Raw genomic sequence first — 27068 nt, forward strand, 5'->3', positions numbered from 1 at the left:
AAATAGTATTGTCCCGAGAGAGTGAGGAGTACAGGAACTACAGGGAATGGAAGTGCATGCCTTGGGGCGCAACCCTTTCTGTCCGAAAACACACGCACTTCTGTGGTACCTTGGGCGCGGCAACGTCCAGACCGACGCCAGTGGCCGTCGGACATTCCTCCCCAAAGGGAGCCTTCTCCAGAGCCAATGGATGAGGAGCCATGTCCGTGTCAGACTTGTAGGCGCCGACCCCGTCGCGGACGGCGGTCCTGGGGACGCCAGAGGCGCCGTCGTTCCGACCAAAACTGGGACCAGCCCAGGGGCCGTAACTGGGACCAGCCCAGAGGCCGTACCTTCCATGTGGATGAACCTGCGGCGACTACTCCTGAGGACATGGAGGCGGAGGACGACTGCCTGTAGCTGCATTGTGTGGCAGCTCCCCGTGTGGCCCCCATTAAGGTGACAGTACGGGTCAATGGCCACCCGCTTGAGATGGAGTTGGATACTGGCGCAGCGGTCTCCGTGATCGCCCAGAGGACATTCGACTGCATCAAGCAGGGTATACAGACCCTTACATTAACCGACTCACAGGCCAGGTTGGCCACCTACACGGGGGAACCACTGGACATTGCAGGAACTACAATGACCCCTGTTGTCTATGGACGCCAGGAGGGGCGTTTCCCACTTATCGTGGTGCGCGGCCATGGGCCCAGCCTGTTGGGTCGGGACTGGTTGCGCCATTTGCGTTTGCAATGGCAGCACATCCTCCAAACAGTTTCTGAAGGGTTGACTGAGGTGCTAGGACGATACCCAGATGTATTCCAGCCTGGTTTGGGGAAAATAAAAGGGGCCGTAGCCCATATCCAAGTTGAACCAGGAGCCACGCCGCGCTATTTCCGGGCGCGCCCAGTGCCTTACGCCTTGCTCGAGAAGGTAGAAGGGGAGCTCACTCGTTTGGAGAGTTTGGGTATTATCAGGCCCGTCCGTTTTGCTGACTGGGCAGCACCAATTGTACCTGTAATGAAGCCAGATGCCACAGTTCGCTTGTGTGGCGACTATAAACTTACAGTGAATACGGTTTCCCGACTCGACCGATATCCAATGCCTCGCATAGAGGATCTCTACGCGAAACTTGCAGGTGGACTCTCGTTCACAAAATTAGATATGAGTCACGCCTACCTGCAGTTGGAGCTGGACCCTGCCTCCCGACCATATGTAACAATTAATACACACCGGGGCCTGTATGAATATACACGGTTGCCCTTTGGAGTATCCTCTGCCTGCGCAATTTTTCAACATGTTATGGAGGGCATTTTGAGAGGTTTACCACGTGTGGCTGTCTACCTAGATGACGTTTTGATTACAGGGACGTCGGAGCAAGAACATTTGGAAAATCTGGAGGCTGTCCTTAGACGTCTTTCGGAGGCTGGAGTCCGTTTACGTCGCACAAAGTGCGTATTTCAGGCAAAGGAAGTAGTCTACCTAGGTTATCGGGTGGACCGCGAAGGTTTGCACCCCGTCGCAGAGAAGGTGCGTGCAATTCAACATGCCCCCGCCCCGACTGACACTTCGCATCTTTGTTCTTTTCTTGGTCTCGTAAACTATTATGGGAAGTTCCTCCCCAATCTGGCAACTACGCTGGCCCCTTTGCACCTTCTGCTAAAGAAAAATCACACCTGGGTTTGGGGTCAGCCGCAAGAAACCGCTTTCCGGCGGGTAAAGCAACAATTGTCGTCGTCTGGGTTACTAACCCACTATGATCCTGGAAAGCCTTTGCTCGTCACATGTGATGCATCCCCGTATGGTATTGGGGCCATCCTGTCCCACAAGATGGAGAATGGGGCCGAGCGACCGATAGCTTTCGCCTCCCGCACATTGACTGCAGCGGAGAAAAAGTACGCGCAGATCAAGAAGGAGGGCCTGGCAGTGGTTTTTGCGGTGAAACGCTTCCACCAGTACGTGTACGGCCGCCATTTCACTTTTGTGACTGATCATAAGCCCCTGCTGGGACTTTTCAGAGAGGATAAGCCAATACCGCCCATTGCTTCTGCACGGATCCAACACTGGGCTTTGTTGCTTGCTGCATACGAGTATTCTCTGGAGCACAAACCAGGTACGCAGATAGCAAATGCCGACGCACTGAGCCATTTGCCTTTATCGACCGGCCCCATGTCGACCCCCACGACCGGTGAGGTGGTTGCAACCCTAAATTTTATGGACACCTTGCCTGTCACGGCATCACAGATCCGTGAGTGGACCCAGACGGAGCCAGTCCTGTCAAAGGTTCGGCACATAGTCCTGTATGTTGGGCAGCATAGACAGCTCCCAGGCGAGTTGCGGGCAATTTCCTCCAAGCTGTCAGAATTCAGCGTGGAAGACGGCATCCTCTTGTGGGGGACGCGTGTGATTGTCCCGGAAAAAGGCCAAGAGCTGATACTATCAGACTTGCACAATGGGCATCCAGGCGTGACCAAAATGAAAATGTTGGCCCGGAGTTATGTCTGGTGGCCAGGCCTCGACACCGACATTGAGAAGGTGGCCCAAAACTGCTCCATTTGCCAGGAGCATCAGAAGCTTCCGCCGGCCGTGCCCCTACATCACTGGGAATGGCCAGGGCGGCCTTGGGCACGCTTACATGCAGATTTCGTAGGCCCTTTTCAAGGATCCATGTTCCTTCTTCTAATTGACGCCCAGTCCAAATGGCTAGAGGTGCATAAGATGCAGGGGACAACGTCCTGCGCAACAATTGAAAAGATGCGTTTATCGTTTAGTACGCATGGCCTCCCCGAGGTGCTGGTCACGGATAACGGCACTCCATTCACGAGTGAGGAGTTTGCGAGGTTCACGAAGATGAACGGCATCCGCCATATCCGCACTGCCCCTTACCACCCGGCTTCAAATGGGTTGGCAGAGTGCACAGTGCAGACATTCAAAAGAGGCCTAAAGAAGCAGTCTTCTGGATCAATGGACACGAGACTGGCTTGCTCTTTGTTTACGTACAGGACCACCCCCCATGCGGTGACTGGGGTAGCTCCCGCAGAACTCCTAATGGGCCGGAGACTTCGCACCCGCCTTAGTATGGTTTTCCCGGACATTAGCGCAAAAGTACGCCGCACACAAGACGGCAGGGACAGGGATTTTCTCGGCATCGGCCGATTCGGCTGTTTGCGCCCGGTGACCCAGTGTTCGTTCGGAATTTTGCTGGTGGTGCCCAATGGGTTCCTGGTGTAATCTTTCGCCAAACGGGCCCTATATCTTACCAAGTGCAAGCCCAGGGTCGTCTCCAGCGAAAACATGTAGACCACGTTCGGTCCAGAAGACCATCCCCTCAAAAGATTCCCCGCCCCCGGAGCTCATTTCAACAGCCGCAGAGACCAGAGACAAGGGAAGGTAGTCCTCACAATCTTCCACTGGTGCCTCACTTGAAGCCTGCGCAGGTCGTTACGGGACCAAATGGAGATAGAGACGCTGACATGATGGAGGCAGCAGACTCTGACTCCGAGATGGAGACACAGGATGCATCAGAGGGGGAATCCTCGGGTCCACGGGCCGTGGATGTACAACCGCGCCGTTCATCACGGAAGCGTCGGTCTCCGTCTCGTTACACGCCGCCTGATCCAGCGCCGCGTGCAAATGGTGTCCGGCCTGCGGCCAAACGAGTCCGACGCCCTCCTTCGCCAGGGACTTCGGTGGATTCCTTGGACTTTGGGGGGGAGGGATGTTATAACCTGCCTACTTACCATTGGCTGGGGACTAATGACTATCCCACAATCCTGTGGGAGTATGAGCTTCCCCAATGAGGGGGGCGGAGAAACCACTAGTAAACTCCTAGTATAAATAAAGCTGGCCAGTTCAGGAACCAGCAGGAAGGAGTATGTAGCAAGGGAAGTTACTGCTACTGTTATGTATATATGTTACAGTAAATAAATGTTATTACTTTGTATCCTTAAAACTCGTGCTGGATTCTTCGTGGCCCTTACAAAAAGCACCCAGGCAAGATGTTCGAGATTCCGGTTCCACAGCAGCTCAGGTAACACGGCAATCTCAGTGCAAACTGGCGTACAGTCAGGCAGAGATTTGAGATCTACCTGGTAGCGTCCGACCTAGATGGCGTGGCGGATGCAGAGAAATAAAGCTTCTGCTCACTATTGGGGGTGTAAGTGCAGCAGAAATCTTCAAGACCTTCAAGTACTCCAAAGGGTAAGACAAGAGCGACTTCCAGGCAGTCCTGGACAAGTTAAAAGAATACCGCGAAGAACATACAAGAGAGAACGGTAAAAGAGTTGCCAATACTCACCAAGAGGTGAAGGTAGGCTTGCAAATGCAGAAAAAGGCAGTTTTGATTGGCAGCCATCTTGGGAAAGGAGCCGCACATGCGCAGTTGTGAAAACGGCGCGAAGTAAAGGAACAGTGATCTGCGCATGCGCAGTCCATTGTATGATCTACGTCACAAGCGTCATGACGTCAGAGGCCACCGACCACGCCCACTTAAAGGGGAAATGTCTCCAAATAGTGAAAAAAAATTTAAAGCCGTAAAACACAATTCTTTCACCTGGAACGACAGCACAATGCCTGAACTTCACCAGTAGCTGAAAGTAATCTCCGCAGAACCCTGCAACAAGCAGTTGGCACCGCCATAAGAGATGATTTAATCCTTGAAGACTACGACTCAGATGTTGATTACTTCTTTGGACATCACGAACACAATGACAGCTCCGACACAAAAAGTGATGATATGGTCCTTGAACTCAGACGAAGTTTAACCTTTGGAGATGGCAACCCCTGTACCAAATCCAAACCGCAATGCGATGTGTTGTACAGTGAAGAATCCGACACAGATATGGACGAGTTCTTCGGATTTGAGGATCTTCAGCCCAGCATATATGACATCCCGACTCGTGAGTGCAGGATTATGCTGCGCCTGCTGCCAAGAGACAGAGAGCGGTACAAACCGCACAGAGAGTGGTTCACCCACCGCAAAGGGGCCCAGCCTCCACACAGAAAGCAATGACAGTCTCCACAGCGAGACCAAAGCATGATTCCAGACAGGGAATGCTGCAAGACTCCACAGATAGAGTGACACAAGCCTCCACAGCGAGCTCATTGACAGACTCCACGATGGAAGCAACACAAGACTCTAAAGCGCAGTCCTTGCACGAACAAGACCATGAAGGTCTATCAAGCTTATCTGAGCAACCAGCAGCAGACAATGCAAGTCTGCCATGCTCAAGTCCACAGCAAGAAGACAATGACAGTCTACCATGCTCACGTGAACAACAAAACAACTATGACAGTGTACCAAGATTATTTGAGCCACCAGAAGAAGACTCTGACAGTCTACCCAGCTCATTTAACCAGGAAGAAGACACTGAAGGTCTACACACTGTATGTGCGACAAGTGGCGAAGGCATCACAATTCCCATACAGGATGTGCAACATGACAGCGAGGCTAACTGTTCTCCTCTAGTATGTACAGAGGCACCCGACGATCGAAGTGAGAATACTAGTGACTCCAGTGACACCACGTTAATTCAAACCTCATCCACTCGAGCCTCTCCACAAGAAAATGCATTCCTGAATGTTTTGACTCCGGATGGGGAGCATCAAGACACCTCAGATGATTCAAGTGAACCTGAAATGACTCCGGACGGGGAGTGTCAAGAAACCAAAGCTGAGTCAGGTAAACCAGAAAGGACTCCAGACGGGGAGCATCGATGAGCCGAAGATGATTCCAGTGAACCGGACATGACTCCAGACGAGGAGCGCCGAGGTATCTGAGACGGCACGCTCAATGAAACTGCAGATGCCACAAAGGACACTGACACGAGTAACTTTGTGAAGGACTAGACTTATCAACAGAGGGTGGTCATTGAGCGCAACAAAATCAACAACAAAACCTACGAAAACAACAAAGACAACAACAGAAAGCATACTAAAGGCACCAACGTCAACAACAAGCATGACAAAACAACAACACTGGAACAACGACTGGTATGACATGGTACAACTCTGCAAATGCAAGATACTGTGACAGCACAGCTCCTAACACTGGCAAGAGTACAGCCATACCATGGCATGACAGCGAATCTCACCCATTCAAGTTTTCTCCACTACAAACAAGCAGACCAGCTTTCAAGGTAGCTGACATACGGCATCAATATCGCAACACAGGTGACATACTGCATCACTACCACAAGCATTAAAAAAAAGAGTCCAAAATCAGACAACAAAGTGATTTGACCACTTCTTGGTTCCTTACGCACAGGGACACTGACGGCGTTCACAAGGACATGCCACCATCAACATCACCACCTCACCAACAAAAGGCGAAAACCACTCAACCATATTAATTCATGGACTTCGGACTCATACATATTATTTGGTGTTGTGTAATCATCACTGTCATCATGATTTGTACATGTCATCACTAATCTACCTATTTTGTTCAATTTTCGTTAATACTGTACAGAAAATATGTAACACGAACAAGGCGGGATGTGGTGATATGCATCACTGTAAACACACAAGGGGTTAATGCAAATACACTAAGACTGAGTAAACACTAGAGGGAGCACCAGAGACAACATGACACACAGACATTCAACCAATAGGTCAGTAAGATAGGACACGACCAATGGGCAGTCAAGACACACCCAGAGGTGACACTACCACAAGGAGGCTACCCACATAAAAGGACAGAGCACACATGCTCTTTCTCTTTCCACAGGTGACACTCAGAGACACAGGGGCAGATCAGGAAGCATCACACCCACGCATGGATTAGAGCAGACTGGTTAGTTAGATTGAGTTACTATAGTAAGATCAGTAGGAGAATCGAACTCAAGTAGGAGAATTGTTAACTGTTCAATGAATGTGTTAAACCTATCTCCAAGTCTGAACCTTCCTTTGTCAGAGTATACATGAGGAAGCAGCTTATGCTACATGAAGAAGCATAACACAACAGTGGGGACCACCATGACTCCAGTGTCATATGTACAGCAATTGGTCTGCCTTCCTTTGGTGGCATGCATGGACCCTTTCCTAACTTGTTAGGTAGAGACTGGTTGGGAGTCCTCTGGTTTGATTGGCAAAGAATCTTCCACATGGGCACCGGGAATCTCTACGACGACCTGGAAAAATTCCTCAAGGTGTTCCAGAAGGGTCTGGGAAGATTAAAGGGCACCAGAGTCCATTTCTACGTGGGTCCTGCTACTTCAGGGCGAGGCCTGTCCCTTACATGTTTTTCCTGAAGATCGGCGTGGACCAATGATGCCTGCAGTATCTGGGCGTGAAACGTCCTGTTTACTCTGCAGAATGGGCCATGCCTGTGGTGCCGGATAAAGCCCGATAAAACTGTTTGGTTTTGTGGGGATTATAAGCTCACCATCAACAGTACCTCACACCTGGACCAGTACCCAATGCCCCGGGTCAAAGATTTATACGCCAGATTGGCTGGATGATGCATCTTCACGAAACTGGACATGAGCCAAGCAAACTTGCAGGTGGTGCTCGACCCAGAGTCCAGAAAGTGGGCCATCATCAGTACACATCAGGGATTTTTTGATTACGCCCATCTTCGATTCAGGGTTTTATCGGCCCCACAATTTTTCAGCTACTGAGGAAAGCATCTTGCAGGGCTTGCCGAAACTGGATATCTATCTGGATGATGTAATGATCACCGGATCCATGGAGCAGGGGCATTTGAGGAATCTACAGGAAGTGCTCTGGCATTTTGCCCATGTGGGCACCAGACTGAAGCTCGGTAAATGTGTTTTCCATGTTAAAGCAGTGGTCTACCTGGGCTACCGGGTGGACAGTGATGGTCTGCACCCGGTAGGGGATAAAAATCGTACCATTAAAGGGGCCCTAACCCCCAAGGAACACCACTGAGCTCCGGTCAATGTTGGGCCAGGTGAATTATTACAGAATGCTTATCGCCAACCTGGCCACCCTGCCAGCTGCACTCCAAGGAACGACAGGGCGTGGTGCTGGGATACTTCTCAGGATGAGGCATTTGTTGTCGTTAAGAGGCGACTTTTTTTTAAACAACTTCTTACGCACTATGGCCCCTCATTTTAATGTGAGGTGTTTCCTGTTACGGCATCAGGGTGTTGCTGGCCCACGCATGGGTCAATGGCATGGAATGCCCCATTGCGTTCGCCTCCAGAACCCTGGTGGACGCTGAGCGCCATTACACGCAGATCGAGAAGGAAGGTTTGGCTGTAATTTTTGGCATTAAGAAGTTCCTTCAGTACTTGTAAAGGTGACATTTCTTCATTGTAACGGACCACAAGCCGTTGCTCGGCCTCTTCAGGGAGGATAAGGGTATCCGGCCAATTGCATCAGCCAGGATCTAGAGTTGGGTGCTCCTCTTTGTATGAATATTCTTTTCACCACTGCCTGGGTACCGAGATTGCCCATGCCGAAGCCCTCAGCCGTTGCCCGTACCCAACTGTGGCAGATGAGATGATTGCGACACTGAATGTTATTGACTCCTTACTGGTGATGGCTGCTTGGTGCATGCGTGGACACAGCGAGACTCGGAGTTGGTGACGCTTCGGCTCATACTGCTCAGCAGAGTTACAAAGGACGCACTTCCAGCGACTCTTCGGCCTTTTATTCAGAGGTTCAGGGTCAGGAGGGCCTGCTACAGGACCTGTCGAGTGGCCATCTGGGGTGGTTAAAGATGAAAATGATGGCCCAGAGTTATGTTTGGTGGATGGATATCGATGGGGACATCAAGAGAGTTGGGAAGAGCTGCCCGACATGCCAGAACATTCAGAAACTCCCGCCGACAGCCTCTCTGCACCCTTGGGAATGGCCGGAAGGTCCATGGGTTTGTCTCCATGCGGAATTTGCAGAACCATTCATGGGGTCTCTGTTCATTGTGCTCATGGACAACCACTCGATGTGGCTGGAGGTGTGCAGGCTGATCTCCACGATTGAGAAGCTCAGGGGATGTTCAGCACCCATGGGATCCCGGAGGGCCTGGTGACAGACAATGGAACACCTTTCAGCAGTGAGGAGTTTGCCGTGTTTAGGCCATGAAACTCCAGCGGACAACAGCATATCTGGCATCGAGGTCCCAGCTGAAGCTCTTCAGCGGTCAACCAGGAAGCGCCTTCGGCTACTCTGTACACTCCAAACGACCCACAGCTGCCACAGGCAGATGCACAGCTGCAGAAAAAGTGGCACAGAAAGCCCCCTCCAGTGGTGGCTGAAGAGAACCTTTGGACTTTGTTGGTGAGGGGAGTCATAACCCCCACGATGACCACGGAAAAACCTTCATTGATCTCCCTGTGGGACTCATGGAGTATGAGCTCTCCAGGTTAGGGTGGGCTTACCACCTGGGGCTCATTATGAGTAAATGTTAAAAGTCACTAGGATTGCACTGAGAGTGAGATGCTGCGCTGTGCAAACCATTGCAAATACTTGTAAATAAATCTGTCTTACATTTACCATCAGTTTCCTCTGCGACATTATATTGCCCATTCCCTTTTGAAAATTACAATTGACTGCTTCTCACCATAAAAGAGTAAAGATTAATCCTTTTGTTAAGACTGCATATTTGAAGGTTATTTTTTAATTAAAGAATAACATTATATAGAATGAACTACTTAATAAATCTAGTGACCTTATGCAAAAGGCATATGAACCAAATTAACATTTGCTCTTCTAATCATTTTTTTTTCCAAGAGGGACTCTTCACAGTGGGAACCAATTAATAAAACCATCATCAGGAACAATGATTATCTTAATGTCTTACTCTTTTTGTTCACTTCAATTTCTATTGCTTAATGCATGTTTTATTTTAATTTATGTGTGCTGATGGCATCAACAGGAGTCCTGGCCTAGATGATTAATGAGTCCAGCAATACGAGGAGGCTAAATTAATATTATTGAGAATGCACCACTTCCTTACTGCCCATTTCTGATATGGTGGAGTAAAAGCAGGTTGAAAAATACAATTAAAAATTCTTGTTTAATCTGGTGGGTGGGTCAGGTGAGGGACAGTAAGCGGAGGTGAGGAGCAGCAGCAATAGGAATAACACAAGTAGCATTTATTTTGTGCCTGATTCACAATAATGAACTGCCAACACTAATTTTACTTGTGATGTGGGGATGCCGGCGTTGGACTGGGGTGGGCATGGTAAGAAGTCTTACAACACCAGGTTTGTTTGGAGTCACGAGCTTTCGGAGCGCAGCTCCTTCATCAGATGAATAATTTTACCTGGTGCTTGAAAGCACATGCACTGGAATTTGGGCACAACTACATTTCTAGGCCTGGAACTCTGTCCTTATTCGTCGTGCCCGGATCCAGATTTCGATTTATCGAGCTGTTTCTTGGATTGACCTTTCTGTACCTGCACACACTCACTTAATGCCCAATTCTGAAGAATGAACAATAACACAAAATTGTATTAGACCATAAGACATAAGAGTGGAAGTAAGGCCATTCGGCCCATCGAGTCCACTCCACCATTCAATCATGGCTGATTTCAACTCCATTTACCCGCTCTCTCTCTATAGCCCTTAATTCCTCGAGAAATCAAGAATTTAGCAACTTCTGTCTTAAAGACACCCAACATCCCGGCCTCCACCGCCCTCTGTGGCAATGAATTCCACATACCCATCACTCTCTGGCTGAAGAAATTTCTCCTCATCTCTGTTCTAAAGTGACTCCCTTTTATTCTAAGGCTGTGCCCCCGGGTCCTCGTCTCCCCTGCTAATGGAAACAACTTCCCTACGTCCACCCTAAGCCATTCATTGTCTTGTAAGTTTCTATTAGATCTCCCCTCAACCTCGTAAACTCCAATGAATATAATCCCAGGATCCTCAGACCTTCATCGTATGTTAGGCCTACCATTCCTGGGATCATCCGTGTGAATCTCCGCTGGACTCGCTCCAGTGCCAGTATGTCCTTCCTGAGGTGTGGGGCCCAAAATTGCTCACAGTATTCTAAATGGGGCCTAACTAATGCTTTATAAAGCTTCAGAAGTACATCCCTGCTTTTATATTCCAAGCCTCTTGAGATGAATGACAACATTGCATTTGCTTTCTTAATTACGGACTCAACCTGCAAGTTTACCTTTAGAGAATCCTGGACTAGGACTCCCAAGTCCCTTTGCACTTCAGCATTATGAATTTTGTCACGTTTAGAGAATAGTCCATGCCTTTATTCTTTTATCCAAAGTGCAAGACCTCGCACTTGCCCACGTTGAATTTCATCAGCCATTTCTTGGACCACTCTCCTAAACTGTCTAAATCTTTCTGCAGCCTTCCCACCTCCTCCATACTACCTGCCCCTCCACCTATCTTTGTATCATCGGCAAACTTAGCCAGAATGCCCCCAGTCCCGTCATCTAGATCGTTAATATATAAAGAGAACAGCTGTGGCCCCAACACTGAACCCTGCGGGACACCACTCGTCACCGGTTGCCATTCCGAAAAAGAACCTTTTATCCCAACTCTCTGCCTTCTGCCTGACAGCCAATCGTCAATCCATGTTAGTACCATGGGCCCTTATTTTACTCAGCAGTCTCCCATGAGGCACCTTATCAAAGGCCTTTTGGAAGTCAAGATAGATAACATCCATTGGCTCTCCTTGGTCTAACCTATTTGTTATCTCTTCAAAGAACTCTAACAGGTTTGTCAGGCACAACCTCCCCTTACTAAATCCATGCTGACTTGTCCTAATCCGACCCTGCACTTCCAAGAATTTAGAAATCTCATCCTTAACAATGGATTCTAGAACCTTGCCAACAACCGAGGTTAGGCTAATTGGCCTATAATTTTCCATCTTTTTCCTTGTTCCCTTCGTGAACAGGGGGGTTACAACAGCGATTTTCCAATCCTCTGGGACTTTCCCTGACTCCAGTGACTTTTGAAAGATCATAACTAACGCCTCCACTATTTCTTCAGCTATCTCCTTTAGAACTCTAGGATGTAGTCCATCTGGGCCCGGGGATTTATCAATTTTTAGACCTCTTAGTTTCTCTAGCACTTTCTCCTTTGTGATGGCTACAATATTCAACTCTGCCCCCTGACTCTCCGGAATTGTTAGGATATTACTCATGTCTTCTACTGTGAAGACTGACGCAAAGTACTTATTCAGTTCCTCAGCTATTTCCTTGTCTCCCATCACAAAATTACCAGCGTCATTTTGGAGCAGCCCAATGTCAACTTTTGCCTCCCGTTTGTTTTTAATGTATTTAAAGAAACTTTTACTATCATTCCTAATGTTACTGGCTAGCCTACCTTCAAATTTGATCCTCTCTTTCCTTATTTCTCTCTTTGTTATCCTCTGTTTGTTTTTGTAGTCTTCCCAATCTTCTGACTTCCCACTACTCTTTGCCACATTATAGGCTTTCTCTTTTGCTTTGATGCATTCCCTAACTTCCTTTGTCAGCCATGGCTGCCTAATCCCCCCTCTGATAACCTTTCTTTTCTTTGGGATGAACCTCTGTACTGTGTCCTCAATTACTCCAAGAAACTCCTGCCATTGCTGTTCTACTGTCTTTCCCACTAGGCTCTGCTCCCAGTTGATTTTTCTCAGTTCCTCCCTCATGCCCCTGTAGTTACCTTTATTTAACTGTAACACCTTTACATCTGATTCTACCTTCTTTCTTTCAAATTGGAGATTGAATTCGACCATATTATGATCACTGCCTCCTAAGTGCTCCCTTACTTTAAGATCTTTAATCAAGCACTGAGTGCTGAATTTGGTGCATTTGAGTGCGATAGTGAGAGTTTGGTGACCGAGGGAGTATAAGGCTTCATTTTTATCTAAAGTTTAGTCTTTCTTTTATTTAGTTAATTAACTTAAAAGTTGCTGTTTGGTTTAGAAGAAGGTGAATTTTCAATAAGCTTTAAACCGGCTTCTACTTGTAGGCACTTGCAGCTGGAGCTTGTTAATTAGTTAATTGGATTAGGCCAGGTTTTCAGAGGCTAGATTCACAGTATAAAAGTGATCCCCTACAGTGCAGACTTTGTTTGCACTGAGTGCTGAATTTGGTGCATTTGAGTGCGATAGTGAGAGTTTGGTGACCGAGGGAGTATAAGGCTTCATTTTTATCTAAAGTTTAGACTTTCTTTTATTTAGTTAATTAACTTAAAAGTTGCTGTTTGGTTTAGAAGAAGGTGAATTTTCAATAAGCTTTAAACCGGCTTCTACTTGTAGGCACTTGTAGCTGGAGCTTGTTAATTAGTTAATTGGATTAGGCCAGGTTTTCAGAGGCTAGATTCACAGTATAAAAGTGATCCCCTACAGTGCAGACTTTGTTTGCACTGAGTGCTGAATTTGGTGCATTTGAGTGCGATAGTGAGAGTTTGGTGACCGAGGGAGTGCTGAATTTGGTGCTTTTTAAGTGCTATAGTAAGAGTTTGGTGGCCGAGGGAGTGCTGAATTTGGTGCATTTGAGTGCGATAGTGAGAGTTCGGTGACCGAGGGAGTTAGGTGAGGAGGGAGTAAGGCGCTCCTTTCATTTTGTTTCCGACATTTCCGCAAAGAGTGCGAAGAGAGCCAGGAGTTTACAGAAAGTGTAGCTGACTGGGAGCAGGGTCGGAGGGCGGAGATCTAGTTAGTCCAAGGGCAGCTATATTCTGTCAGGTAAGAGGGGATGGAGGCTAGGCCAGTTACATGCTCCTCCTGTAGGATGTGGGTGGTGAGGGATACCACCGGTGTCCCCACTGACTATACCTGCGGGAAGTGCACCCAACTTCAGCTCCTCAAAGACCGTGTTAGGGAACTGGAGCTGAAGCTGGATGAACTTCGGATCATCCGGGAGGCAGAGGGGGTGATTGAGAAGAGTTACAAGGAGGTAACCACACCCAAGGTACAGGACAAGAATAGCTGGGTTACAGTCAGGGGGAAAAAAACAAACAGGCAGAAAGTGCAGGGATCCCTCGTGGCCATTCCCCTTCAAAACAAGTATACCGTTTTGGATGCTGTTGGGGGGGATGACCTACCGGGGGAAGGCCCTAGCGGCCAGGTCTCTGGCACTGAGTCTGGCTCTGGGTCTCAGAAGGGAAGGTGGGAGAATAGAAAAGCAATAGTTGTAGGAGATTCAATGGTTAGGGGAATAGATAGGAGATTCTGTGGTCGCGAGCGAGACTCCCGGAAGATATGTTGCCTCCCGGGTGCCAGGGCCAGGGATGTCTCGGATCATGTCTTCAGGATCCTTAAGGGGGAGGGTGAGCAGCCAGAAGTCGTGGTGCACATTGGTACCAACGACATAGGTAGGAAAAGGGGTGTGGAGGTAATAAACAAGTTTAGGGAGTTAGGCTGGAAGTGGAAAGCCAGGACAGACAGAGTTGTCATCTCTGGTTTGTTGCCAGTGCCACGTGATAGCGAGGCGAGGAATAGGGAGAGAGTGCAGTTGAACACGTGGCTGCAGGAATGGTGTAGGAGGGAGGGCTTCAGGTATTTGGATAATTGGAGCGCATTCTGGGGAAGGTGGGACCTGTACAAGCAGGACGGGTTGCATCTGAACCAGAGGGGCACCAATATCCTGGGAGGGAGGTTTTCTAGTACTCTTCGGGAGGGTTTAAACTAATTTGGCAGGGGAATGGGAACCGGATTTGTAGTCCAGCAACTAAGGTAGCCGATATTCAGGACGCCAAAGCGTGTAATGAGGCAGTGGGAAAGGGAACACTGACAAAGGAGAGTACTTGCAGGCACGGAGAGGGGTTGAAGTGTGTATACTTCAACGCAAGAAGCATCAGGAATAAGGTGGGTGAACTTAAGGCATGGATCGGTACTTGGGACTACGATGTGGTGGCCATCACGGAAACTTGGATAGAAGAGGGGCAGAAATGGTTGTTGGAGGTCCCTGGTTATAGATGTTTCAATAAGATTAGGGAGGGTGGTAAAAGAGGTGGGGGGGTGGCATTATGAATTAGAGATAGTATAACAGCTGCAGAAAGGCAGTTTGAGGAGTATCAGCCTACTGAGGTAGTATGGGTTGAAGTCAGAAATAGGAAAGGAGCAATCACCTTGTTAGGAGTTTTCTATAGGCCCCCCAATAGTAGCAGAGATGTGGAGGAACAGATTGGGAAACAGATTTTGGAAAGGTGCAGAAGTCATAGGGTAGTAGTCATGGGCGACTTTAACTTCCCAAATATTGAGTGGAAACTCTTCAGATCAAATAGTTTGGATGGGGTGGTGTTTGTGCAGTGTGTCCAGGAAGCTTTTCTAACGCAGTATGTAGATTGTCCGACCAGAGGAGGGGCAATATTGGATTTAGTACTGGGTAATGAGCCAGGGCAAGTGATAGATTTGTTAGTGGGGGAGCATTTTGGAGATAGTGACCACAATTCTGTGACTTTCACTTTAGTAATGGAGAGGGATAGGTACGTGCAACAGGGCAAGGTTTACAATTGGGGGAAGGGTAAATACGATGTTGTCAGACAAGAATTGAAGTGCATAAGTTGGGAACATAGGCTGGCAGGGAAGGACACAAGTGAAATGTGGAACTTGTTCAAGGAACAGGTGCTACGTGTCCTTGATATGTATGTCCCTGTCAGGCAGGGAAGAGATGGTCGAGTGAGGGAACCATGGTTGACAAGAGAGATTGAATGTCTTGTTAAGAGGAAAAAGGTGACTTATGTAAGGCTGAGGAAACAAGGTTCAGACAGGGCATTGGAGGGATACAAGATAGCCAGGAGGGAACTGAAGAAAGGGATTAGGAGAGCTAAGAGAGGGCATGAACAATCTTTGGCGGGTAGGATCAAGGAAAACCCCAAGGCCTTTTACACATATGTGAGAAATATGAGAATGACTAGACCGAGGGTAGGTCCGATCAAGGACAGTAGCGGGAGATTGTGTATTGAGTCTGAAGAGATAGGAGAGGTCTTGAACGAGTACTTTTCTTCTGTATTTACAAATGAGAGGGGCGATATTGTTGGAGAGGACAGTGTGAAACAGATTGGTAAGCTCGAGGAAATACTTGTTAGGAAGGAAGATGTGTTGGGCATTTTGAAAAACTTGAGGATAGACAAGTCCCCCGGGCCTGACGGGATATATCCAAGGATTCTATGGGAAGCAAGAGATGAAATTGCAGAGCCGTTGGCAATGATCTTTTCGTCCTCACTGTCAACAGGGGTGGTACCAGGGGATTGGAGAGTGGCGAATGTCGTGCCCCTGTTCAAAAAAGGGACTAGGGATAACCCTGGGAATTACAGGCCAGTTAGTCTTACTTCGGTGGTAGGCAAAGTAATGGAAAGGGTACTGAAGGATAGGATTTCCGAGCATCTGGAAAGACACTGCTTGATTAGGGATAGTCAGCACGGATTTGTGAGGGGTAGGTCTTGCCTTACAAATCTTATTGAATTCTTTGAGGAGGTGACCAAGCATGTGGATGAAGGTAAAGCAGTGGATGTAGTGTACATGGATTTTAGTAAGGCATTTGATAAAGTTCCCCATGGTAGGCTTATGCAGAAAGTAAGGAGGCATGGGATAGTGGGAAATTTGGCCAGTTGGATAACGAACTGGCTAACCGATAGAAGTCAGAGAGTGGTGGTGGATGGCAAATATTCAGCCTGGATCCCAGTTACCAGTGGCGTACCGCAGGGATCAGTTCTGGGTCCTCTGCTGTTTGTGATTTTCATTAATGACTTGGATGAGGGAGTTGAAGGGTGGGTCAGTAAATTTGCAGACGATACGAAGATTGGTGGAGTTGTGGATAGTAAGTAGGGCTGTTGTCGGCTGCAAAGAGACATAGATAGGATGCAGAGCTGGGCTGAGAAGTGGCAGATGGAGTTTAACCCTGAAAAGTGTGAGGTTGTCCATTTTGGAAGGACAAATATGAATGCGGAATACAGGGTTAACGGTAGAGTTCTTGGCAATGTGGAGGAGCAGAGAGATCTTGGGGTGTATGTTCATACATCTTTGAAAGTTGCCACTCAAGTGGATAGAGCTGTGAAGAAGGCCTATGGTGTGCTCGCGTTCATTAACAGAGGGATTGAATTTAAGAGCCGTGAGGTGATGATGCAGCTGTACAAAACTTTGGTAAGGCCACATTTGGAGTACTGTGTACAGTTCTGGTCGCCTCATTTTAGGAAGGATGTGGAAGCTTTGGAAAAGGTGCAAAGAAGATTTACCAGGATGTTGCCTGGAATGGAGAGTAAGTCTTACGAGGAAAGGTTGAGGGTGCTAGGCCTTTTCTCATTAGAACGGAGAAGGATGAGGGGCGACTTGATAGAGGTTTATAAGATGATCAGGGGAATAGATAGAGTAGACAGTCAGAGACTTTTTCCCCGGGTGGAACAAACCATTACAAGGGGACATAAATTTAAGGTGAAAGGTGGAAGATATAGGAGGGATATCAGAGGTAGGTTCTTTACCCAGAGAGTAGTGGGGGCATAGAATGCACTGCCTGTGGAAGTAGTTGAGTCGGAAACATTAGGGACCTTCAAGCAGCTATTGGATAGGTACATGGATTACGGTTAAATGATATAGTGTAGATTTATTTGTTCTCAAGGGCAGCACGGTAGCATTGTGGATAGCACAATTGCTTCACAGCTCCGGGGTCCCGGGTTCGATTCCGGCTTGGGTCGCTGGCTGTGCGGAGTCTGCGCGTCCTCCCCGTGTCTGCGTGGGTTTCCTCCGGGTGCTCCGGTTTCCTCCCACGATCCAAAGATGTGCGGGTTAGGTGAATTGGCCAATGATGGATTGCCCTTGGTGTCCAGGTTGCCCTTGGTGTTGGGTGAAGGTGTTGAGTTTGGGTAGGGTGCTCTTTCCAAGAGCCGGTGCAGACTCGAGGGGCCGGGTGGCCTCCTTCTGCACTGTAGATTCAATGATAATCTATGATTAATCTAGGACAGAGGTTCGGCACAACATCATGGGCCGAAGGGCCTGTTCTGTGCTGTATTTTCTATGTTCTATGTTCTATTACATAACACTAAGTCCAGAATGGCCTGTTCCCTTGTGGGCTCCATCACAAGCTGTTCCAAAAAGCCCTCCTGTAAGCATTCAATGAATTCCCTTTCCTTGGGTCCACTGGCAGCATTATTTACCCAGTCCACCTGCATATTGAAGTCCCCCATGATCACTGTGACCTTGCCTTTCTGACATGCACTTTCTATTTCGTGGTGCATTTTGTGCCCCCGGTCCTGACCACTGTTAGGAGGCCTGTACATAACTCCCATTATGGTTTTTTTGCCTTTGTGGTTCCTCAACTCTACCCACACAGACTCCACATCATCTGACCCTATGTCGTTTAGTGCTATTGATTTAATTTCATTCTTAATTAACAAGGCAACCCCGCCCCCTCTGCCCACCTCTCTGTCTTTTCGATAGGTTGTGAATCCCTGGATGTTACTTCATCTTTAAATAAACTCTCTTTCATTAATCTATTCTTTTTTTGAAGTTTATATCAAACTCTTCAAATTTGTTTTTAAGTTATTTTCTGACTTTCTCATGACTCCTTTTAGTCCTTCTGATCTCCTTTTGTATCTCTCATTGCACTTTCAATATTTCTAGGATTTTCCTTATTATTAATTAACCTTGACATTGTCAGATCCCAACCTCATCTGTTTTCATGTATTGTCTGTCATAGTATACACCAGTATATCATGGTACAGATGCATAGTCCATGTACGTAGTCCTGTAAATATGTCTTTGCACCCCACACATAGTTAGGAACAGTCTCAGCATACACTATTTGTTGCCACACATATACATTCTTTTATAAAAGGGGGGATGTCATAATATACACCAGTACATCATGGTACAGATGCACACACACTGATGGACACACAGTGGGACCAATCAACACACGCAACACCGCAGCCAATCACCAGTTAGAGCACCCGCACTATAAAGACAGGGGGCATCAGAGTTCCCGCTCATTCGAGCTGCAGCCTCCTAGTAGGACAGAGCTCACAGCCTGCAGCACAGATCTTCACCATGTGCTGAGTGCATAGACTGGTTAGGACAAGGCATAGGTCTTTAGTTCAATCTAATATCGTGTTAACCCATAGTGAAAGTATGGTCAACAGTTTCTGACTTAATAAAATAGTGTTGCACTATTTTAAGTGTTGGTGGCCTGAATGTGTTCCATGGATCCAGAGCAGCCAACACATCATGGTACCAGGAGTTGAGGGATATTAGAACTTCTTAGACCTGCCTGAAAGTAATCTGTCTTCCACCAGCATACAGCCATCCTGCAAAATGGAGTGCGTCCGCCCGCCGCCGCCGCTCCGCATCGCCGGTAACCTAGGGGCTAACTGGAAGATATTCAAACAAAGCTTCCAACTCTATCTTGAGGCCACAGACCTGGAGGATGCCTCGGACACCAGGAAGATCGCTCTCTTCCTATCCACGGCCGGGGACCATGCCATCCACATTTTCAATTCTCTCACCTTTGCGGATGATGAAGATAAAACAAAGTTCAAGATGGTCCTCCTCAAGTTTGACACTCACTGCAGCATAGAGGTGAATGAAAGATTCGAGCGCTATGTATTCCAACAGCGTTTGCAATGTAAGGATAAACCTTTCCAGTCCTTTCTCACCCACCTCCGCATCCTTGCGCAGTCCTGTAGCTATGGGCCCACCTCCGACTCTATGATACGCGACCAGATCGTTTTCGGTGTTCAGTCGGACCCCCTACGCCAGCAGCTCCTCAAGGTAAAGCAGCTCACCCTAGCGACCGCCATCGAGACCTGCGTGCTACACGAAAACGCCACTAGTCGGTATTCCCACATCCAAGCGGCTGAAACGACGCGGCAAGGTACCCACGAGGCGGAACAGGTGCCAGCAATCGAGCAACTCCAAGGCCTCAGCCTGGATGAGGGCGACCATTTTGCGTGTTTTTCGCGGACTCGCGCGCTTGTGCGCACCAAACGAGGGGTCGTCGACGAACGTAATGCGCAGGCACGCACCACATACGACCGCACCACGCATGCGCGCTGGCGCAGCGAACATACTGATGCTACGATGTGCGGCAACTGAGGCTCCGCCCATTTAAAGCGGCAATGCACTGCCAAATCCCGACAATGCCTGAGATGTGGCAAACCTGGCCACTATGCTGCCTTATGCATAGCAGCATAGCCTACCAACTCATATCGCTTCAGCCAGCCTCACAGGAATGTCCAGGCCATTCAACCTACGGTCATCGAGTCCGATGCGGACCTACTACCTGATATTGACACCGAGGACCCGAAGGCGCCTTTTCGAGTCGGCATCATGACAAAAAACAGGGTGTCCCCGAAGCAAAGTCTCCAGCCTCTATCGGTATACAGCATCGATCCAGACGATGAGTGGTGTGCCACCCTGACGGTCAACCAGTCCCAAATACGATTCCGTCTGGACACTGGTGCCTCCGCCAACCTCATTGCGCGGTCTGACCTCCAAAGCCTTTGTGTCAAACCAGCCATCCTGCCATCAGCCTGCCAGCTATTAGATTATAATGGCAATGCCATTGATGCCAGCGGCTCATGCCAACTTGAAGTGACGCACAGGTCACGCAAAGCCATCCTTCCTTTTGAAATCGTGGGCTCCTCGAAAGCCTCCCTGCTTGGCGCGCAGGCATGCAAGCTGTTGAACCTAGTTCAGAGAGTTCACTCTCTCTCTCCTGATGACACATCTGCCTTTCAGGACACTGACTTCAGGGCACAGCTCGACACCATTATCAACCAGTAACACGACGTCTTCGAGGGCATGGGTACGCTCCCATACACCTACAAGATCTTATTAAAACAGAATGCCACGCCTGTGGTGCACGCACCTCGCAGGGTCCCAGCACCCTTTAAGGACCGCCTCAAGCAGCAGCTGCAGGACCTCCAGAACCAAGGTGTGATTTCCAAAGTCACGGAACCGACCGACTAAGTCAGTTCCATGGTATGTGTAAAAAAGCCTTCCGGCGAATTGAGAATTTGCATTGATCCCAAGGATCTAAATCGCAATATCATGAGGGAGCATTATCCAATTCCCAAGCGTGAAGAGCTCACATGGGAGATGGCTCACGCCAAGCTCTTCACAAAACTCGACGCCTCAAAAGGATTCTGGCAAATCCAGCTCGACAAATCCAGCAGGAAACTTTGCACATTTAATACCCCCTTTGGCAGATATTGTTCCAAAGGATGCCGTTTGGGATCGTATCTGCTTCAGAAGTGTTCCATAGGATCATGGAACAAATGATGGAAGGCATTGAAGGTGTTCGCATCTATATCGACGACATAATCATTTGGTCCACCACCCCACAGGAGCATGTTAGTCGCCTCCAGCGCGTATTCAAACGTACACGTGAGCAGGGCCTCCGCCTCAACAGGGCCAAATGCTCTTTTGGTCAGACGGAACTCAAGTTCCTTGGGGACCACATCTCCCAGTTGGGTGTGCAGCCGGATGTGGACGAGGTAGCTGCTATCATAGCTATGAAAACACCAGAGGACAAGAAGGCGGTCCTCCGATTTCTGGGCATGGTCAATCTTTTAGGGAAGTTCATCCCTAACCTCGCCTCTCATACCACGGCTCTCAGGAACCTGGTCAGGAAGACGACAGACTTCCAATGGCTCCCTGCCCACGAGCGCGAATGGAGAGAATTCAAAACCAAACTCACCACGGCCCCGGTCTTAGCTTTCTTTGATACAGCAAAGGAGACCAAAATTTCGACCGATGCCAGCCAATGCGGCATTGGGGCAGTGCTCCTTCAATGTGATAAGGCCTCATCATGGGCCCCCGTTGCGTGACACGCCATGACCCCCACGGAGCAGCGCTACGCGCAGATAGAAAAGGAGTGCCTGGGCCTTCTGACCGGTGTGGTTAAGTTTCACGATTATGTCTACGGACTTCCTCAATTCACCGTCGAGACCGACCATCGCCCGCTGGTCAATGTAATACAGAAAGACTTGAACGACATGACTCCTCGCCTCCAGCGTATTCTTCTCAAGCTCCGGCGACATGACTTCCAGCTGGTATACACTCCAGGCAAAGACCTCATCATTTCTGACGCTCTCTCCAGGGCAGTCAATACTCCATGTGACCCAGCGGGATTTGTCTGCCAGGTTGACGCCCATGTGACATTCGCGGCCTCCAATCTACCTGCCACGGATGAGCGCCTCGTCCAAATTCGCTGCGAGACGGCGGCTGACCCCTTGCAACAGCGTGTCATGCGCCACCTAACAGACGGGTGGCTCAAGGGCCAATGCCCTCAGTTCTATAATGTCAGAGATGATCTGGCGGTAGTAGACGGGGTTCTTCTAAAACTGGACCGCATTGTCATCCCGCATAGCATGCGCCAGCTCGTCCTGGAACAACTACACGGGGGCCACCTTGGCATGGAAAAGTGCCACCGATGGGCTCAAGAGGCAGTGTACTGGCCCGGCATTAATGAGGACATAGCCAACACAGTGCTCAACTGCCCCACTTATTAGCGCTTCCAGCCGGCCCAACCACGTGAGACCCTGCAGCCCCATGAGTTGGTCACGTCACCATGGGCCAAGGTGGGCATCGACCTGTTCCACGTGCTGGGTAGAGACTATGTCCTGATCGTGGACTACTTTCGAATTACCCGGAGGTGATACGGTTGCACGATATCACCTTGTCTGCAGTCATTCATGCCTTTAAGGAAACCTTTGCTCGACACGGCATCCCGCTCACGGTTATGTCGGACAATGGCCCCTGCTTCGCCAGCCAGGAATGGTCCAACTTTGCCAGGCAGTACAATTTTGCCCATGTGACATCCAGTCCCCTGTACTCCCAATCCAACGGCAAAGCGGAGAAGGGAGTACATATAGTCAAACGGCTCCTCTGCAAGGCTGCCGGTGCTGGGTCTGATTTCTACCTCGCCTTGCTGGCTCCACCCCACTGTCCACTGGCCTGTCGCCAGCCCAGTTGCTCATGGGTCGTACCCTGAGGACGACGGTGCCGTCCATTCATGTCCCAGACCTCGACCACGTTCCGGTCCTTCGCCGGATGCAGCTGTCTCGTGCACAGCACAAGGCGGCTCATGACTCCCGTGCAGCTGATCTCCCTGCTCTGGCTCCAGATGACAACGTCCGCATCCATCTTCCGGATGGTGGCTGGTCTGCAACTGCTGTTGTCCTACAGCAGGTGGGCCCCCGCTCGTTCCTGGTTCGTCTACTGGATGGCTCCATTCTGCGCCGCAATCAACGCACCCTTCGTCTCGTTCCTCGCTCGCTACGTGATCCTCCACTGTGGCCTCGCCCTCCTGCTGACCCTGCCACGGACTATGCAGAGCTCCCTGGCACTCTGCATCCCCCTGACTCTGACGCAGTCCAGTCCGCTCCTGAACCGGCAGCTCTCGACCCACCCTTGAGGCGGTCAACCAGAATTCATCGCCCACCTCAGAGACTTAATTTATGAACTTTGCGAACTTATAGACTTTCTGAATTGTTTCGTTGCTTTGTTTGATCGTTTACCTGGTTTGTATAAAGTGTTCATCTCGTTATTCTAGTTGCATACTGCTTCTCTGTACCAGGCACCTTCCCATGTAAAAGCTTAGTTCTCATGTACGTAGTCCTGTAAATATGTCTTTGCACCCCACACATAGTTAGGAACATTCTCACCATACACTATTTGTTGCCACACATATACATTCTTTTATAAAAGGGGGGATGTCATAATATACACCAGTATATCATGGTACAGATGCACACACACTGATGGACACACAGCGGGACCAATCAACACACACAACACCGCAGCCAATCACCAGTTAGAGCACACGCACTATAAAGACAGGGGGCATCAGAGTTCCCGCTCATTCGAGCTGCAGCCTCCTAGTAGGACAGAGCTCACAGCCTGCAGCACAGCTCTTCACCATGTGCTGAGTGCATAGACTGGTTAGGACAAGGCATAGGTCTTTAGTTCAATCTAATATCGTGTTAATCCACAGTGAAAGTATGTTCAACAGTTTCTGACTTAATAAAATAGTGTTGCACTATTTTAAGTGTTGGTGGCCTGTATGTGTTCCACGGATCAAGCGCAGCCAACACATCATTGTCTATTCATTTCTCAAATATTAATAGATCTGAAAATGCTGTCGCCTTGCATGATCTGTGAGATTACAATTCAGTCATTCCCTGGTAGTGGAGGAGTGAAGGGAATGGGCTATTAGCCTCCTAGATGCATTGATTTGATGTGGATGTGAGATGTGAGGAGAGGCTCCTTATTTCTCGATCGGTCACTTTCTCAGCCTTCCCCATTTCCTTGTTTCCCCTATTCGAGCCCTCTTTCAAGATTTAGATGTGTCGTCACGTGTACCGAGGCCCACTGAAAAGTATTGTTCTGTGTACAGTCCAGACAGAACGTTCTATACATGAAAAATATATGACATACGATAAATACACAATGAAGCTGTATTTGAATCTGTTAGTGCATGTTCTCAGACTTTTGTATCTCCTATCCAATGGAAGAGGTTGGTAGAGAGAATAACCCGGGTGATTAAACAAGCCAGCGGGAGGTGTAGACGGGATCAATGGATGGGAGGCAGGTTTGTGTGATGGACTGGGCTGTGTTCACGACTCTCTGTAGTTTCTTACGGTCTTGGGCCGAGTAGTTGCCACACCAGGCTGTGATGCAGCCAGATAGGATGCTTTCTGTAAAAATTGGTAAGAGTCAATGTGGAGATGCCGAATTTCCTTAGCTTCCTGAGAAAGTATAGGCACTGTTGTGCTTTCTTGGTCATAGTGTCGAAGTGGGTGGACCAGGACAGATTTTTGGTGATGTGCACACTTAGGAATTTGAAGCTGTCAACCCTCGGCCCCATTGATGCAGACAGGGGTGTGTACGACACTTCGCTTCCTGAAGTCAATGACCAGCTCGTTAGTTTTGCTGACATTGAGGGAGAAATTGTTGTCATTACACCATGCCACTAGGTTCTCTATCTCCCTCCTGTACTCTGACTCATTGTTGTTTGAGATCCGACCCACTACGGTTGTGTCATTAGCAGACTTAGCTGATGGTTGCTGATGGTGATGATGAAGCCCTGTATTCCGATTCGCATCTTTGGTGAGCTGCCTGGTAACACTCCATCCACCCCAATATCAAGCCCATGTGCTGCTTTGATATGGAGTGTGAGAGAAGGCTCATCTCCTTTCCCCATCACTCGAATTTGGACTGTCTTAACATGAAGAAGAGACTTGGTAGGTCTTGATACCGCTGGAAATGTTTGGATTACTAGCAATTTCAACTTCCAGCCTCAGACCCGTGGAATTTAAATACCTTTGACTGAAACATCATGGTGTAATATCGCTTAGATAAAGCATCACAGGGTGAATATTATTCAGAGGATGTATTGTGATGTATCATGAATATTTCTCAGATAAAGCAACACAGAGGACTTGCATCATTATGCCTGTTTGCTCTCTACCATTAGTCATTTATTGTCCAGGTGTCATTGCTGATGTTATAACCCCCACAAGACCCATGGAGATGACCCAAGTGATCTCCCCGTGGAGTACAGGCTCCCCTGTTGAGAGATAGTTCCCAACAGCGGTCTTGTTAATTCCCTGAGATAAAAGCCGGCCCAGGAAGGAGCCGGCATCTCAGGATGGTCCCGGCTGGGATTTGGACTGTTGTTTATGTGTTGCATTTCCTGGCTGTGGGTAGGAAATAACTGACCTTTGACTCAGCTTTTCAGGGCTCCTCATTGACTACAATATTGGTGGCGAGGATAAAACAGAACAACAGATGGCTGGCCGCTCAGACTACGGCTGCTTATTATCACAAAGGAAAAAGGTTTGCACTGTTTCAAAAATGTCGCTCTTTGGTAGTCTCAGTGCATTTGGTGCGTGTGTGGGAGACTAGGCTCAGTTCTCAGAGCGTATTCACTATTTCTTCAGGGCAAACGCTGTTAGTCAGGAAGGTCACCAGAAAGTGATTCTTTTCACCGCCTGTGGGGCCCACACTTTCAGCATCATAAAGAGCCTAACCTAACCTGCAGTCCCAGACTTTAAGACGTTTGATGAATTGGTGGTACTCGTGACAAAACACTACGACCACAAGCTATCAGTCACTAACGTAATATGACTGAGAGAACCCCACGAGTGTCAAATAAACTGACAGAACACTGCGACTACGGCCATCCCTACGCTAGATGCTATGAGACCGCCTTATATGCGGTGTAAACAACATGATAACGCAGAGGCATTTGCTGGCCAAGCCATTGTTAGACCTTAAAAGGACCATGAAGATCTCCCTCTCATGGGAGAGCATGGAGACAGGAGTCCAGGAACTACAGGGTACATTGGGGATTGAGGTGAATAGCATAAGACGCCCCTCCTAAACAGACAATCAGCGCCCCCAAGGACTGGAACCCTCTCGGATGCCGCCTTTGCCTGAACACTGTCGGGACCAAGCCCTTTGACCAAGGACTGCTGGAGCAGTTGAGATATCTCCCCAGAACCACAGGAGGAGGATTCACAGAGGTGCGGCACCTGTAGCTGGAGAATCCGCAGGAACTGGCAAAGCCGGGTCATTCAACAAGCACGTCATCCTGGTCAAGGAAAGCACCTGCCTAGATCCTCCATATAGAGCAGGCCAACGAGGACGTGTGCAGGCAGTTGAATTGCATCGCCGCACCGCGGATCATCCCCATCACAATCACTATCAAGGTGAATGGGCACCCGGTAGAAATGGAGCTCGGCACAGGGGATGCAGACCCGGTGATAGGATGACAAATGTTCGAAAAGAGCAGGACGGGATCCAATATTTGAACTTAAGGGACACTGAGGAGAGACTGGTAACTTACATGGGGAAACCACTAGCCATCACAGGTACAAAAATGTCTCCAGTTGCATATGGACAGCATTCCATCAGGATGTCCTTGATAATAGTACGGGGCCCCAGCCCGAATCTGCTATGCCGTGAGTAGCTACGGAGGATGTGTCTGGCAGCAGATTTTCAGGAAGTGCACTGGGGGCCTATATGAAGTCCTGGGGAAGTACTCAGATGTTTTCCAGGAGGGTCTAGGTAAAATCAAAAGTGCCATGGCCAAGATACATCTAGACCCTGAGGCGAAACCAAAGTACTTTAGGACCTGCCCAGTTCCCTACGTGTTACTGAAAAAGGTAGAGGAAAGTCTAGGAATCATCTGGCCAGTCCAATTTTCAGATTGGGCAGCATGTGT

This window comes from Scyliorhinus torazame, chromosome 3 (assembly GCF_047496885.1).
Source record: "Scyliorhinus torazame isolate Kashiwa2021f chromosome 3, sScyTor2.1, whole genome shotgun sequence".
NCBI classification, from domain to species: Eukaryota; Metazoa; Chordata; class Chondrichthyes; order Carcharhiniformes; family Scyliorhinidae; genus Scyliorhinus; species Scyliorhinus torazame.